We start from the raw sequence: 18,482 nt of genomic DNA on the forward strand, positions 1-18,482 counted from the left end.
TAATGCCTTCTTAAATGGATTTAATTTTTTATTATTAGATTTGTAACGTATTGTATTACTGTTATGCTGTGAGCCGTCCCGAGTCTTCCGAGAGGGGCGGCATATAAATCTAATAAACTATAAACTATAACTATAACTATTTAAACATAAGCCTTGGCTATTAAATAAATGCAATTTTTCACTCATGAATATTTTTTCTGAAATATTTTTTTCCAAATAACTTCTAAAACAAATTCTCCTATGCCAAATTTAATGAGGTGGAGGAGTGGGAAGTAGGATGGACAGGTGAGAATGGAAATTGTTTTGTGTAGCATTGCCTTTAGACATAATTTGTCAATTATTTGGACTATGCTGGAATCTTTTTTCTTCTGTTTGGCAACAGCAGTTGACATTTTATGTTAACAAAAGATAAAGAAAGTCATGCTTAGGTTTTGTTTTGTTTAAATTTTCATGACTAATATGCCAAAATGATTGGCACATCCATTAGAAGAGCATTTTCTATCCAAAAGCTATTCCATCAAAATTAATTTGATTAATTAACCGGTCAGGTCCCACAGATTTGGCCTTCTCCAGACAACGTCTGGCAGATCCTAGGGGACAACGTCTGGCAGATCCTAGGGGAAGAGCCTCCTCTGTGGGGGCCCCCACCCTCTGGAATCAGCTCCCCCCAGAGATTCATACTGCCCCCACCCTCCTTGTCTTCCATAAGAGTTTATGCCGCCAGGCTTGGGGCCATTAGATCCTTGCCTCCTGGCTGATGAATGTCTGAGAGAAAGTTGATCGAAGGGGAATACTTGTGGGGTTTTTTAATAGTTTTGGGGTTTTTTATATTTTTCAGATTTCATATTTAATTAATTGGATTTAGGATATTATGCATTGTTTTATTGTATTTTGCGAGCCGCCCCGAGTCCCCGGAGAGGGGTGGCATAAAAGTCCAATAAATTTAAAAAAAATTAAATTAATTGCCCTTATTTAAAACCAGTAATAGAAATTCAGTGCCATAAAAAACATTTTATTTTTTTATTTTTTTGTGTAAACCCATCAGGTTGTTTATTAATCCATTCTGAGGCCGAAATAAAGCTGTTTGTTTATCTCAATGACAAAGAAATAATGTTCTTTGAATTTGTTTCCTCAAAAATGTAATTATTTAATTTGTTTCCAAGACCAATGGGGGAGTTTGAAAGAGCTCCATAATCCTTTTTCTAGAGACCAGAAATTTCATAAAGAGAAAGAGAGAGAATTGTAATTCCCAATGACAGAGATGTTGGCTAAGGAAGCTATCAATGATTTGTGCTCCTTACACTATTCCTTCAGTGGAATTTCTGAAGGATAATCAAGTCCAGATTAACAAATTCAAATTTGGACCCTTGAGAGTTTAAAAGATATGCAGAGGCTCAGTTTAGAGCAGCGGTCCCCAAACTACGGCCCGCGGGACAGATGCGGCCCGCTGAAGCCATTTATCTGGCCCGCAGCAGCGTACAAGATTTTACCGATTGAATCAGTGTGGTCTGTTGCCGAACGTCTGGCGGCTGCGAGGAGAGGTGGAGAGCCAAGGGGCGGACCGTACTGAGTGGACGGGAGATTCAGGAGCTTCTCCCTCCCCACTTTCTAGCAATCTGTGTCTTGGTCCCTGCACTGCCATTTTTTTGCTCTTTCAGAGATTTTGCACTGGTGAGGTTTGCGTGCGTTTGAGCACTTTGGGGCACTTTTGGTGTTGGGCAAGGATTCGGGGGGGGACTGCTGCAGAGGGGGAGAGAAAGAGGGAGAGATAGAAAGGGAGGAAGAGAAAGAAAGCAAGAGAGAGAAAGAGAGAGAGAAAGAAAGAAAGAAAGAGGGAGAGATAGTAAGTGAGAGAGAAAGGAAGAGGGAGAGATAGAAAGGGAGTGAGAGGGAGAGAAAAAAAGCAAGAGAGAGAGAGAGAGAAAGAGAGAGGGACAGAGAGAAAGAGAGAGAGAAAGGGAGAGAGTGTGAGAGAGAGAGAAAGAAAGAGAGAGAGAGAGAGAAAAGGAGAATAAAGAAGAGAGAGAGAGAGAGAAAACTTGGCAAGGAGCTGGGGACTTGCTCCACTTTGTCTCCGCCTCCTCCCCCAGGGTGGCGTTAAGAAAACCGAAGGGTTTTTTTTATAGTCCGGCCCTCCAACACTCTGATGGACAGTGAACTGGCCCCCTGTGTAAAAAGTTTGGGGACCCCTGGTTTAGAGCAATGCTGACAGTTCAAATCACTTTTATGAGAATTCCCATTAATTCTAAGAGAATATTATCTTTCTCTTTATCTCTGTTTCTTATTTTACCCATGCTACATGATGGACTAGTATACACAAATACATCTTTGAACCTCTCTTTAAAATTTTGGAGCTTCTGTCCTAGCTTCTAATAGATTGTTTCATTATAAATGATAGTGTCCCCTTCTGTTATTCCCCCTCATTGTTTAGTAGAAGGAGAAATTCTATCTTATAAAAATTGTGTTATTTCTTTTTTTCAAAATTTGTAGGCTATTCTACTACATCTGTTGTCTCAGCAAGTTCGTTTAGTTTTTACACACAACAAAAACCCATTTTTTTCTAGCACCACATTCCTTTTCTTAGCTAAAAAACAATGTTTATTTAAATTCATTTTTACTGTTATAATACTTAATAAAGTAGACTAATTGTATATGCTAGAGATAGGCTTGTTAACCGTGCTATTCTTCCCATATGTAACTGAATAGAAATTGTTCCCTAAGTGTAAAAGAGTGAGTTCGTGCACTATTCCCTTTTAGAATTAGCTGAAACCCAAGGGAAATCACTGGAATACTTTGATTCTCATGTGTTTCTATTCAGAGACTAATTGCCCTATTAAATAATACATTTTATGTATGAAATACAGTATTGACATTTTTTTAAAAAATGTTTACATGTATGCTGGAATGTTATTAAATTTAATCAGGTATATGAAGAACAGCTGCGTTAACAGCATATTTGCAATATTTTTAAGATTCTTGTTCTTGTACCAAATCCTTTTTTGTTCTTCTAAATTAAGACATAATTCCTAAACTGGCCATCTAAGATTATTGCTATGTTCAATACTAGCCCCAAGTTACAAACTTGATTTTTCAGAAGACACAGCATAAAAAAGAGCCCATAAATTCAATGGCTGCTCACTTGTATGTACAACAGTAGTGTCTTATTTTATTTATACTGAGTTTAAACTTAGTTTATTATATCTAATTTTTGACTAGGTCCTGACCAAATTCAAGGTTAAAAGTTCCTTTGATATTAATTGAAACGGAAATACCAAGTGAAGATAATAGTTTGCACTTTGGACCATATTCCACAATTTTTAAACATTTTGAGTGCTCACTAGAGGTAAGTTAGAAATTGATTATGTGATTAAATTAAATTCAGTTTATATGGCTACTCCACATATATTTGTTGATTATTCACTTATGCAACATGAAAAAATTACAATTTGGCAATAACATTTTCAGAACTTCTGGGTAAATGCACCAAATGTTCTATAGTATCCTGCTAAGCAGTAGCCTGCTTAGTAGTAGAATGATTTCCTTAGAATGTTCAGCCAAAACTGCCAAGCAACTCTTATCTAGTGTTTCCAGTCTAAAATCAGACAAACTTCTCAGGAGAAAAATGCTTTTATTCACGAAGCTAGGTACAACGGAGAAACACAACAGAAATGTCAATATTTCTGCTTGACAGGCTTGAAGTTGGCCAAAGCTTCTCAGCCTCTCAATAAGATTAATAATTAATCTTTATTGTACACTTTAACTAAAACTACTTCAGACAGTTGATTGCCTTCTGGCAATTAAGAATGCTGTCCATGTCATGTGTCATCTTAATTATCAACCTGGAGACTTTTCCTTCTTGCTGTTTGCACAGCTTGATGGAAATACTATTTTACAGTTAACATACTGTACACTGTGGTAGGTGGTAGTTGATTACTGACATTTCAGCATTCCTGCTCTGAGACAATGTAACTTTCATGATAGGTCCCACTCTGAGAGAGTACAGTTGCTCACTTACTGTGTATCCTTATGCATACTGCCATCTAGTCAACTCTTTCAAAGCCAGCTTTGGCTCACATACATTACAGACAACATTTATTCTACCCTATATCTGCTGCTTCTGTGGCCATTCCAATACCAAATGTTGTATTGTCAAGTTTCTAAAGTTCAATTCAAACTGATAGAAATGTATAGATAATAGATGTAGGAACAACAAAAGGTGTAACCAAGACATTATTATTTTACAGGTAAAACCTCAATGATAATTTTTAAGTGTCTCTTGCCTTAACTCACTAGCAGCAGTACGAGCATATTTCCTCAGAATGTATGAGAGGAGAGAAATAAAAATATGAAGACATAATCCAGATCTGGCAATCAATCAATCAATCAATCAATCAATCAATCAATAAACAAACAAACAAACAAACAAACAAACAAACAAACAAACAAACAATAAATAAAAGATAGATAGACAGACAGACAGACAGACAAACAAATAAATAAATAAACAAACAAAACCCCACATGAAAATTATGTATGAAGCAGGCAAAAGTTCCCATTTGAAAATGACAGTTTAAAAAATGAAGAATTGACGCCTTGCTATATGCTAGAAATGGTAGCACCAAAACATGCAAATTATGAACAGTTTGAAAGAACTGAAAGGGAGGCAGACAGTCCTAATTGGATATCCCAGCAATCTGATGATTCACTTTTCCTCAGTCTTCATCAGCCTAAGTTAGTACAGTTGTGAACTAACAATCTGTGACATCTAACATGCAGGCAAGCAGTGTGACCATTTTCACAGCCTTTTTAGACTCTGCTAGAATTAAATAGTGGGACCCCATAAATTAATTCACTTATTACCAACCTGAGTCATAAAATATGACTCAGTCTGAAGCATTTTTTTTTAGCACTGAAAGTGTCAGTCAGGGTTCCAATCCAATCCAAAGCCAGAATTTTAAGGGGCAAGGTATAGATAGCAAGTAATCCAGGAATCACATATGAACTAAGTTACTCACCACTAAAAAATGGACATCATCAAAATGCCTCCACAAAGCTTTAGCTTTCTGGGCAGCTTTATATACCATAATCTTCTGTATTCCTCACCCAATCTTGGACTTCTTCATCTCCCATAAGCAGCTTTCTTCTGTAAGTATAAATACTTTATGAACTTTTAGGACACTTTGGGTCCTTGTCTCTATGTCCAGATATTATGTCAATCCTTAGAAAAGTGAGACTTTCTATGTTTATCCGGGAGGTTTTCTATTGTATATATCATATACCAGGTTTCTCAGTATGGTGCTGCAATAAGAATTAACTTGTTTCTTGACAATCATTAGCAAGCTCAAAAGAATCTATATTTTTCATTTTTTTATCTCCCATCCTTATGTAATAGCTTGCCATTATTATCAGCTTTTAGAAAAGCAATGAATACCGAACAATTCCAGAAATAATTAATTTATAATGTTCCTGGAAGGGGATGCCAAGAAAATATTGTTGACAATTTTAATGTAGATTTCACCATTTTATGGCCAGATGCAAACCATAAAGAAACCATGTGGAGCTGATGTATCCAAATAATGTAACAAACATTTTAAATTTAGAAGAGCTACTGCTTTCAGTCAGTTTCCCCCACCCCCTAGTCTTCTTTTTTAACGCCAGTATTAGAACATTTTATTCCATACATAGTGCATGTAGCATTCAACTATATTTAAATATATATGTCTGCTTGGCTGTTGTACAGATACTGAATCATTTAGGGGGTTGTGTGAAAACTATAAAATTAGCTTTAAAGGGAGACAATCTTTTTAATAAGTTTAAGAAAAATTGTGCTTTACTATATGATTATATCTGAAATGGAAAATTACTGATATAAATCAGCAGATGCCTTGGTATCTATATGTCAGCAAGGCAATGTCTCATTAGAGTGTCTTGACTTCATCGTTGGACAATTGAAGGAAATTCTCAGAGCCTTATGCTGACTTCATAGGCAGAATATAGGCAGACAGAAGCTTTTAAAAGGTGTTCCCCCATCCTGTAACTTTCTATTTCTATGGAAAAGATGCCACTGCTGAGCATACGCCAAGCCACAATGAAATAATGTTGGTGTGTGCTGTCAAGATGAGTGTATATTTTATCTACATAGACAGCATGTCAGCCAGGCTGGTCGTTATGCTGGCTTGTATCCAAAAAGGATATCTGCTTTAATTCCCTATCTCAAAATACACAATGGACATAGAAATACTGAGAAGAGGGAATAGACAAGAATGTGTTTGAAGCCAGAATCCACAGATGGTGACTTTATTTTCTGGCTTGCTCAATAGAAACAGACTGTCATACAGATCATCCTTGGGCCTCATCAAACACTAACAGTGGCGGCATGGTGACTACTGAAAATACCCTTTTCTAGTTGGGATTCCATGAAACTGCCATTTCATTTAGCTATTTTAGTCTATATAATTCTTCTGTCCTTCTCCAAATGTTTTCCACTTCCTGGAAAGGGTCATTGGGAAATATTACTCTCAGTGATAAGAGCTGCATTATTAACCTTTTTTATACTATGATCAAGAGGGAGAAAGTGATGGGTTTTTTGGTCCTCATTGTTAAAGAGATGAGAAAATGATTCTTATTCTTAATCTCGGCCCACAAAATGAAACTGGTTTTCTTCACTTGTATTTCTTGAGAATCAACAGCTTTCTTCAAATGCATTTCTTGGGCCCCATGGTAACTCAACTTTTGCTATCTTACTGCAAGAAACAAACCAACTAATGTGTAGCATGGGTGTTGTTATAACTGAATATATTGGATGCAAAATCAACAAACTAGAAAAAAAAGACAGACAGTGCACCATCATGATGCAAGGATTATCTTTTATTACATGAGGATTGAGGAAAAATATAGTCTATCAGCAGGCCAATGACAAATCTTCATTAAAATACACCACAAGTCATAATACAGGAGGAAAAAACCTCACCCTCTTACCAGTGATTATTGGTCCAATTGGTCAGGAATTTAACAGAGAATAAGTACATCTTGACTATTTAAAACTGAAGATTATGACATGGAGGAGGAGCATAAATATTTTGCATAAATATGGAAGAAGGAAGAGGGCATAAATATTTTGTATTATATATATTAAGGATCTGTGACTTCATTTCCTTAATGCAGTGAACATAGAGTTATTGCATTGTTTTAGTACAACAATTGTTATTATGTATTATTTATTAATTAGAAATTGTTTTAAATATAAAAGTATATTGAAACTAAACATGAGTATATTAAATTGATATCCTTCTTGAAAAAGTACCAACAGAAAGAAAAGTACTTCTGCAAAAAGTTTCAAAATGGAACCTTATTTCAGTTGTTGTTGTTTTCTTTCTGTCCAGGCCATCTGTGGCTTGACTGTGGTAGTGAAATCATTGTCTTTTTGTAAACTGAACTTTGTCATTCTGTCAGCCTGGGAGTGTGACCATTTGAAGGGCAAGACCGGGTCACTGCACCTGGAACATATTTGTATAAACAGACTTTTCCTGCTGTCTTTCCACACTTTGTGTCCTTGATCCCACCTATGATCCCACCTGCCCTTGAAATCAAGGGCAGTAATTCTGGAGACAAAATAATCTGAAAGGAGAAAAATATTAATGGCTTTTATTCTGTACAGTAACCAGGAAACACTAACTTTGTCATCAATATATTGCAGTCCCCTCTGTGCATTAATCAATATATTGAATCTTCCTCTGTGAATTCAAGAATACATGTCATTTTGGTTCAAAAAATGACAGAGGGAAAAAAAAAAGAAAGAATGGAAAAATAATTATTAGTCTGATCTACCCTCACGTCAAGCCCACCAATAAATATGCCCACACAAACTGATTTAAACACTAATTATTTACTCAGCATTTGGGTCTTTTTGTAAAAGTTCAAGAAATCATGAAGAAGGCTGTTTGATGAGGCATCTGCTAATTGATGTGTAAAGCACATTAATCTTCCTACCTACCAACCTACCAACCTACCAACCAACCAACCTACCAACCTACCAACCTACCAACCTACCAACCAACCTACCAACCTACCAACCAACCTACCTACCTAGCTATCATAGCTATCTAGCTATCTAGTGTCTTTACAGATCACCAATCTCCCGCACAGAATGACTCTGGGCAGTGTATAGATAGACATAATAACATAAAAGCTTTATATAACATATATTCTAATAGTAACCAGAAGTTCTCATATATGAGGTAATTTATAAAGAATCTTTACATACAAGCCTTCAGCACTGATTTTAAGAAATATAAAAATTCTTCTTCCTCAGGATGACCATGGAATACTAGGACAGTGAATAACATGCTTTCATTTGTCTTTGTTGTGTGCAATACTTCTCTCTTTGAGTACTTCTATCTTGTCTAGATTCATCTCAAGAAAACATATCTGGTGTATTATACAGGTTCCCTGCCTAGACAGCAAAGTATAAATGTTGATCATTCATTATATTGTTCTTTAGCCTTGGGATTTTCATAGTGCTTGCCCATTCAAAAACACCTCTGATTTATTCTGCTGTGCACATGTCCTTGAGCATAATCAAGAACCAGTGTGGTATATTCATGGGTGCTTAGTTTCCAAGGGTTGTAAAACTGGATACTACAAATAAATTGCAGACAAAATAGGCAGAGATCAGTCTGAAACCAATATTTTAATAATATCATGGAGTCATGGGAAGGGGGACATTAAAGAAAATGTAAAATCATTTTCTTTAGTTGTATATCCTTCAGATGTATAAAATCTGTACCCTGCAGAGTCACTGCTGGTGTTTAATTGAATGCCTGCAAGCAAACCATTACAATGCTATTATTCCATCAAGTCAAGAAAAAGCACAGTAGGTAAAACCAAGTTGTAAGCAAAGTTGCCATACCCTGGTTTGACAGTCACTTCTTAGAAAGTCTTTTGTGCAGTCCTCATCCCTTATCTGTTTAATCATCACAGCAACCACAGCATGCCAAACTTGAGCAACTGAGCCTGATGATTAGGAAGCAGTTGAGCTGTGAAGTAAACATTCACTATTTCCAAGATAGCTAGAAATTTTGCTGGAAGGAATATCCAGGAAGCAGTTCATTATGTTTGTTAAAAATAAAGTAATGGTGGCAATGAGGAAAACACTATTTTTTCTATTACAGTTTTTGTTATGGATGTCATTGCTTCCATAATAAAACAATGACATCTGGAAGAAGATCACTCTGAATACCTGGCCATCCTTCAATCGGACATCATCAAACACGTTGAATACATCTTAAGAGTTAAAATTATTCTAAAGTCCAAACTCAGTGGAAGAAATGCCAACAAGGCAATTAACACTGGGATAACGTTGAATGGGGGAGGAGGGAGAATCTACCATTATTGCTACTTTGTCATCTCACTGTTTGTAATCAGTTTGTGTGATGTTCTTGTGGCAGCCAACTTGGTGGTCTACTGTTTCTTCAACTTTTTTATAGAGGAATTTGTCTCTTGTTATCTTCTAGGAATTGTGAAGGCAGAATTAGACCTTTGCTGCCTTCTTCAACTTTCCTGCTCTTAGACATTACCAGGTCTTGTTATTATCTGATTTTCTGATAGGGTTTCTTTCTTTCTTTTTCTTTCTTTCTTTCTTTCTTTCTTTCTTTCTTTCTTTCTCTTTTTTTCTTTTTATTGGCTGAGTAATACTTTGCCTTGCCATGTTTTCTTTCTATTTAGTCTTTTTTGTAGGCCAGTATGGTCTCTCCTGTCTTTGATAAACCTTCCTGGTATACCATCTTCAATGCATTTTCTTTATTGTCTTGCAAGTAGTTTCCCAATGTTTCTTCTTCAACTGCATTTACAGCATTCTACACCCACCTATTTTCACTGATAAGTAAAGATCATCAAACATTGCTGTATGGATGGAACATATGATTCATTGTCATTATTTTTAAAATCTTCCTATTAAGGGCTTTTAATTCTGCTGAAGTCCAGTTCACTATCATAGCTGAGCATCTAATGAACTTTTTCTTAGATTCTCTATAAAGCAGGTAAGGGGGAAATCCAATATTCATATCCAATCAGAAATATTCCAGGTACGCTGGCTTACTTCAGTATAGAGCTAAAACAAACAATAAGACCAAAAACATGCATCATACAAAGTATTTCTTTGGTGAACAAAATGTTTTCTTCTTAATGTGAGTAGTATGTAATCAAAATTTATATTAAGAAAGACTATTTATAATTTATAATTTGATATTATAAATAGTATAGCCCCCCTCAGAAGATCACTGTTCTCTTGAAATCCTTAGGCCTGTTGAAGTAACCAAGTTTTGAAGGATTTCCAGAAAATGAGTACTATACAGTCCAGTAAAAGCTATCATTTTCTTTTCTATCTATGTTAAGTTAGCTTTTTCTATCCACAGAGAGCCTCTTCACATAAATAGAAAATTCTCTATTGGAAATCATTGTATTTACATGTATAGAATTGGAGGAATGTAAGAACTTTTTTTCTCTCTTTAAAAAATGAGTCAGCTCCATTTCTAGTGACAAGGCTTTATCACAAATTTCCTTAGAAACCAAATTTTCTTGACCTATTACTGACATTCGGAAGAAAATGTTTTATTCACTGAAAATATATCTGTACCTTTAATTGAAAGAGGGAATGAGATTACTTTTTGCTAAGATGAGTAAGATAACTCATGCCTAACTGTTCTTCAGAAAGCTAGATACTGAAACTGAAAGTGAAATATTTTGGCCACCAAATAAGAATAGAGAAGTCATTAGAAAAGACTCTGATGTTCGGAAACACTGAAGGCAAAAAGAGAAGGGGATAGCAGAAGATAAATGGTTAGATAGTGTCATTGATGCAAGGAACATGAATTTGGACAAACTCTGGGAGACAATTGAAGACAAGAGAGATTGGCATGCTATAGTCCATGAAGTCATCAAAAGTAGAACATGACTTACCAACTTACTAACAGTGATTCTACTGGAATCTATTTAGTTCCTTCTCCCACTCAACATTTGCTGTATTAACCAGTCCTAGCTTCTATCCATTGGGAATAAATATGATAGTGCCTCCCACCAAATTAGATAGCAGATTAACTGCTTCTTTTCAAGAAAGATGCCAGGCAAACTTCTCAATAAGCCTCAGTTTGAATTCTTAGCACTTCATAATCACTGTCATACTAAATATGGCCCTCACAGTATTTAAGGATAGATACCCTGCTGTATTAAGTAGCAAGAATGTAAGCCAACTTTTCCTTTTTCATTGCAGTCTCAATCCTCATCCACTGTTAGTAGCAAACATACAATTAAATATGAAAATACATTCCAAGTCCAAGTCATGAACACATTCAAGCTATCAGAACTGAAATAAATACATCAATCGGTCTTTTTAATGTATTTCCCCCCTTCTGTTCCTCAGATTGATCAAGCTGTGACAGAGATCCAAGGACGATGCAATCCCTCTGAGATAGCCATTTGTTGGAATCAAAGCAGGAGCACAAGTGTCTTGTTCATGATGGGAAGCCAGGCAAAGTATGTTTTTGTAACCTTTTGCGTAGGAGGCTTTTTCTGTTGTTGTCATTCCATTCTTGTACACAGCCAGCCACTGTGTATCTTGGCAGAATCAAATCTGTTTCTGAGGGAAGAGAACTATTTCTGTCCTTTAATAAGTCATTCCAAGTTTCCTGCGATGTTATAAATAAGTGAGGCAAGCAGCCAGCTTTATTTTGTTTAATGTGATATGACAGAGGAAGAAAGCAGTCAAAAAACCCATCAATCTCTACATAATATCTGGTGCTAGACTCTGAGATTGCTCGCTCCCCCTTTTGCAAGATAAAGTTTATCATAAACTCTGCCTATCAGCACAGCTGATAGAAGACCTTGCCTTCACAGGTTTGTTTATTCAGGAGTCCTGTTCATAGTCAGGCCCAGCATGTTCTGTGCATGAAGTCATCCTGTGCTAATTTTGCCTCTGGAAGCTGGCAACTCCTCAGAAAAAAACCGTGAACAAATGAACTTGCCCTTCAGGAGAAAAGGAAAAAAAGTACCTATGAAAGAAAGTTGAATAGCTCCGTCAGTTTGTCATATGTCAAAGGCATCAAATTTGGGCAGGACAGAACAAAGCAATAGTTCTCTAGAATAAAGGAATCATTTAAAAGAATTGATAAAATACAGAGGGAAAAATGTGCATTTTTAGAAGAAGCTGAATTATTCAATTCAGGAACATAAATACCCTGGAACATCAATACCCTGGTTTCCAACATAGTGAACATGTATCTTTGTGTTCAGAAGCAAACCCTTGGTATCTATCAGCTTCTCTTTCCAACTAGGGTATTATTTTGGATTCCTTGATGTTGTTGCTATTATTGGTTTATTTTCCATTAACAATATTTCTTTCAAGAGAAGCAATAATGATTTGCCTGACCTCTATTAATTTATCGAATCCCATTTTAAAATAAGTTACAGCCATCACTATCTCTTGTGGCAATGAATTCCATAGATTAATTAACTTCATTTATGCAATACTACTTTATATCAAAATTTCACCATAAAGGCATTCTTTATGTCTTTGATCTCCTACTTCTTATTATGACACAAATAACATATACCTAAGATAATTCCTCAAAATAAATAAAAGGGCTATGTTCCTGTTAATTAACTAGTGATGTTTTCTGGTTGTTGATTAACTCTCAAAGGTTTGTAATATTTTTTTTAGGTTTTTCTTGTTAACTTATAACCATAATTGGTTATGCACAGCATCAATTTCAGCTTCATTTCTGGAGCACACCATCTCCTCTCCATGTATGGAAGGAAGCTCTTTTAGTACAAGAAGGAAACTGAAATCTTCAGGAATTCAGCTCCATTTCTGCACTTTGCCAAAGCAATTCAGCTCACTGCACAAAGCACAAAGCTCTTTCAGCCAAGTCTCAGAGACAAGAGAGATTCCCTTTGGCAAATGACAACAGCTTGCAACTTTACTTGCCAGCTACCTCTGACTTTGTGTGGAAACCAGCAGAGAAGATTGGAATATGATTGCAACATGATTGTGAGATACTTGGCAGTATCTGTGCTCATATGACTACAGTGTGGTGATGCAATATTTTGCAATGTCCAGAAGTGGCTTATAAGCCATAAAGCATCCTTTCTGAGGCTTTCATAATTCTGAACTATGTAAAACCAATGTTATAATTTGAGGACTATCTGTATACAGTTTATTGCTTGGAAATATTTTATTTATTCATTAATTCATTAATTCATACATTCATACATTCATACATTCATACATTCATACATTCATACATTCATACATTCATACATTCATACATTCATACATTCATACATTTATTTATTTATTTATTTATTTATTTATTTATTTATTTATTTATTTATTTATTTATTTATTTATTTATTTATTTATTTATTTATTTGTATGCCGTCCCTCTCTGTAGACTCGGGGCAGCTAACAACAATAATAAAAATAGCATGTAACAAATCTATTATTTAAAACCACTAAAAAACCCTTATTAAAAACCAAACATACACACAAACATACCATGCATAAATTGTATAGGCCTAGGGGGAAGGAATATCTCAGTTCCCCCATGCCTGACGGCAGAGGTGGGTTTTAAGGAGCTTACAAAAGGCAATGAGGGTGGGGGCAATTCTGATCTCTGGGGGGAGCTGGTTACAGATGGCCGGGTCTGCCACAGAGAGGGCTTTTCCCCTGGGTACTGCCAAACGACATTGTTTAGTTGACGGGACTCGGAGAAGGCCCATTCTGTGGGATCTAACTGGTTTCTGGAATTCGTGCAGCAGAAGGCGGTCCCGGAGATATTCTGGTCCAATGCCATGAGGGGCTTTATAGGTCATAACCAACACTTTGTATTGTGACTGGAAACTGATTGGCTTGTTTAGTGAGCCGCCCTCAGTCCTTGGAGAGGGACTGCATACAAATCCAATTAATAAATAATAAATAATAAAGAAGTCTTGTTTGGTAAACACACTCAGGAAGATGTCATGTTTTAATCTCAGTTATACGGAGTCTCTAGATCAATTGTTATGAATACTTTGTTTTCCTGAATTTTACTGTTGCTTTATCTCATAACATTCTGAAACAAATAGGCTTTTTCCTTATTTTGGAATCATAATATTCTGGCCATTCCATAAGCTGATAACAAATGTCCAAGGCATCATACTGAATAAACAGGATTGAATGTAATTGTCTTGTTCAGGAGTATGGCGTTGGTGAAAGGTTCTATCAGGTTTTGCTAATGTTTCATTTTGTTTATTACTGTTTTCTGTTCCTATCCATTCATATTGTTTCTTTAATTCATATACCTTAAGCATGTTCCCAACACAAAAATGTCTTGTTCTCCTCATTCATCCACTGAAATAGCTTCTGCTAAACCAGGGCTTTTGCCATAACTAACATCCCTATGTACCATTTGTACATGTAAAGGATGCAAAGATATAAACATATAAAGTATTGCTCCAAATTCATTTTAGTTCACTACCAGAGTTCTGGACATCTGGACAAGCACTATCATTTTTCCTGCTGGCCAAAGGAATGCCCCAAAGGCATGTTCAGAACAAGATATTTTTCTTTGAAATGTCTCTGGATATACAGTATCTGCAGATCAAAGTCATTTGTAAAACACTATCCAGATGTATCTCTTTTGGAATGCCATTGTTACTATGTTAAAGTTTATCAGAAACATACTTAGAAAATTAGCTGGCTTGATGAGTCATAACACATAATAATCTCCTTGTAAAGCTACAACTAAAACTTCCGTTTATTTCATTACTTTTCTCTGGTGTTATTTGCAAGGTGAAAATATAATCAAGATTGGAAGAATTGAACTTCCCATCTGATTCTGCAATATGATTATTCAGGCATTCTTTTCAACAAAGCTGTTGTTTGATATCAGAATGTTTAGCTTTAATATCCTGGTAAGAATGAGATCAAGAAGAGCTTAGACTAATTATGGAGTCTTTGCATTTGATATTCCCAATGGAAACACATTTGATAAGAAAGCTTTGGACTGATTAATTATCAGACCTAGAAGTATTAGCAATTAAACATTTATCCTAAATCACAACATAAATGGAGGAATCAGATATCATATTTTATCTATTATGACAACCAAAAATAAAGAACATAAAGCAAGAAGGGTCCTGATTGTTTACACAAAAAGCCAACCTAATCCAATTTTGCTTTTCAAAATCACAAAAATAAAAACTATTGCCAAGAATGTCTATTTCCCACCTAAAACTACATGCTGTTCATAGTCTTCATCTGTAGATCATTCTCCCACATCATTTCCCCTCGCTTTCCATTCCTTTCTCTCCTTGCAACAAATCCAGGTCTGTGTTTGTGGAAGGAGAAAGAAAAAAAAAGAGAGAAATGTCAACATGGGCGGGGAGAGAAACACACACACACATACACACAGAGAGAGATTTATGCTTTTCAAATTCAGTGCAATAATTGGTCAAAATGGCACAAATGTCTCTCTGAGTGTAATATATATCTACATCAATATAGAATAGCAAAAGGTTTTTTATTTTAAGCCAAAAATACAGTATGATTAATGGTAATAGCTTTTATTGATTCTATTAGCAAACAATTCGCAAACAACTGTTCATTGAGTGAAACTCCTATTGCACTCAAAAAATCCACACCCACTAAGTGAAGCAATGTCAGTAAATTCTTTACTCACAATCAGCGATATTAGAAAATGCATTAATCTTGGGACATGAATCAGTGATGTAACTCTTGGGAAAATTCAGAAGTGACATAATTTGTGTTGTTTATTGTAAGTTAAGCATTTACCTCTTGTCCTTCTGAACACAGCATACAATATGTTTTTAATTTAGCATTCCTCAGTCTCATTTCTGCATTTTATTCCCCTAGGAAAAGTTTGGAGGGTAAGAATTTTTATACTTTAAGCATTAGTAGTTTTAAGAAATGTGTGGACATCATGGTCCAGAGTAATTGTAAATTTCTTCTGATAGCCATCAGATCTTATTGACTCTACGTAACAGCTTGAAATGAAGCATGTGATAGGAAGGTACTATGATAGACACACCAAGCAATCATGCACTTAGTTGTTATCCTGGGTCATTAATCAGGGCACTAACTTTTCTTAGCAATTTGATGGCATTTAATGACTTACTTTCATAGATGATTTAAATAACAATTATTCACATATTGTTAAATTTACAAGCTACCAAATTCCCAGATGACTTTGGGAAGCTTTCCTCTCATTTTTGATACTGCTGTACCAAGTTATTATCATCTACAAATACTAATATTAACATCTAATTCATGTGGCTGTGGAAAATACCTGAATCACGAAATAATATAACTATCTTATTCATTTAGAAAATGTATAAGTGGTCCACTTGCTTTTGATCACTTAGGCAGAATGGCATGCAAAGGAGAAGTTATTGTAATGGTTCTTATCAATTACCCTTACACAGGCATTTGGGCCCAGAACAACTGGTCTTGGTAACTCTAGTTTTAATCTTAATTAATTAATATAATCTGGTGCACAATTGTAGTGAAACTAGTAAGTGAGCTTAATGGTATTAAAGTTAGTGTACATGCAAATAGGAAACTGCCTGAAAGGTCCAAAGTATCACATTTCATAGTCAAATCAAATAAATATTTTTTTCTGTAAAAGAGGAAAATTGTCAAAGAATGATAGAGGTAGTAAAAAAAGAAAGAGAAAAGAAAAATTGAAGTCTAAATTTCTTCACAGTGCCTGGAAGTTACAATGACAATAATTAATGTTCATTTGAATGAATTCCACAATGTAAGAAAGGCTACATCAAGAGTCTCACTGGGATTGGGTGGCACAGAAGTCAATTAAATTAAATTAAATTAAATTACATCAAAGCCAGAAGAAGGCCACCATGACTTTCTAGCGGTGACCAGGAAATTGTAAAAGTTAAGGCATTTTTTCTTCACAATAGGAGAACGCTGTCCCAATAAAGGAAACAAAAGGGAACATAATTTCTGATATAAAAAAGGAAGGAAGGAAGGAAGGAAGGAAGGAAATACTTTGAATGAATAGATGACTGGAAATGGATGGTCATTTGGCTTTCTGACTGATACAAAACTAAGTACAACCCTAATTTTATTTTAACTTTAAAATGCAAGGAAATAAGTCAGATCTACCTTTTTTACAAGTGTTTAAAATTGCTTATATGAATGAGTTATAACAACAATTTTAAGGAAGATATAACTGAAAGAGATTAAATTTTGTAAAGTGATATATTTTGTTAAATCCAGAAATTATTTGCCTTTGCTCAATCATTCACTCAGGGAACCTTTTCTGCCTGAAAGTCTTAGACAGATTAGTAAATCAACCTATTACATGGCAAATGATAATTCCACAAGTCCAGATGATTAAGTCAAAATGGACTTTTAAGGTTAAAAAAAACCAACCTCCTCCAGACTGAACCCTCAGTTTGTATTCATCCACATTTATTTTCTATGCAGCTGTCAGGATTCCTGACAGCTATTATTTTTCTGTCCTGCACAAGATCCATCACATTATGCATAATAACAACAAGAAACAGGCCTTGTCTATACATTATCTAGAGTTTATATTAATAAACATTCTAGACTTTCAGGGTGATATTCTGCAGTTTAAATCCTAAAATACTGGTGCATGGTGGGACAATTTTCCATACCCCAGCCATATTATCCAGAGGTTTTTCCCACATTCTGTAGAAAGGATATGAGCTAGGTCTTTAGTTTTGCTTTATTTGTACCTCTGTTGTTTTTCTCCTTTTTTTTGAAGGTGACAGGAACTTGACAACTTTGTGCTTGCTCAAAATCAAAGAGTCAGTTCTCTCCTTTTTTGGATAGGAATACAAAAATGGATGTTGGACATTTTGGAAGAAGGTAACCTCATAATATTCTAAATAGTTGCTACAGATGCCAGATGGTTGTGTCCATATTGTCATTAAGAGTTAAATTCAAATTTAGGACTCACTGTCAACTGATAACAGGCAGAGGTGGGTTCCTCTCAGTTCAAACCAGTAGCAACCTGCTGGTGCTGTCACAGTGACATCATGGAACTGGATTGGTCGGTGCTGGTCCCTGGAGGCCACCATCTTTTTTTTAAAAAAATGTTTAAATTATTTTCTTTTGGAACTTTTTTGGTTTTTTCCCCTTCTGCACTTGCTCAGAAGCCAGGTTTCTGCACACACATGCGTCGCCATCTTGTTTTTATTTTTTTTGGGGGGGGGGGTCTGATTGTTTGCTCTTGTGCATGCATGTGCATGCAAAGGGAATGTAGGCCCACGAGGCATGGCCTTGTGGCACAGGAGGATGTGAAATGGCAGTGAGGTAAATTAGAACCCACCCCTGATAACAAATAAAAAATATTGTGTTGTTTGGTTATATATCCGGAGGATAAATCAATTTAAAATCCTCCAGTTCAGTCTCCATTTTTCAATGGAGACATTTCATCCTA

General features: G+C 35.6%; 1 long non-coding RNA gene across 2 annotated transcripts in view; it reads right to left on the reverse strand.

Moving 5' to 3' along the window:
* Positions 1-6,887: 6,887 nt before the first annotated feature.
* Positions 6,888-18,482, reverse strand: part of LOC139157219 (uncharacterized) — a 30,894-nt gene continuing 19,299 nt past the window's right edge. For both annotated transcript variants that reach the window (XR_011557447.1, XR_011557448.1), the window contains exons 3-4: positions 15,263-15,362; positions 6,888-7,617 (exon numbers count right to left, since the gene is read on the reverse strand). This is a non-coding gene — a long non-coding RNA (uncharacterized lncRNA). The remainder of the gene's footprint in view (positions 7,618-15,262; positions 15,363-18,482) is intronic.

The sequence above is a fragment of the Erythrolamprus reginae genome, chromosome 1, assembly GCF_031021105.1.
Source record: "Erythrolamprus reginae isolate rEryReg1 chromosome 1, rEryReg1.hap1, whole genome shotgun sequence".
Classification (NCBI taxonomy): domain Eukaryota; kingdom Metazoa; phylum Chordata; class Lepidosauria; order Squamata; family Dipsadidae; genus Erythrolamprus; species Erythrolamprus reginae.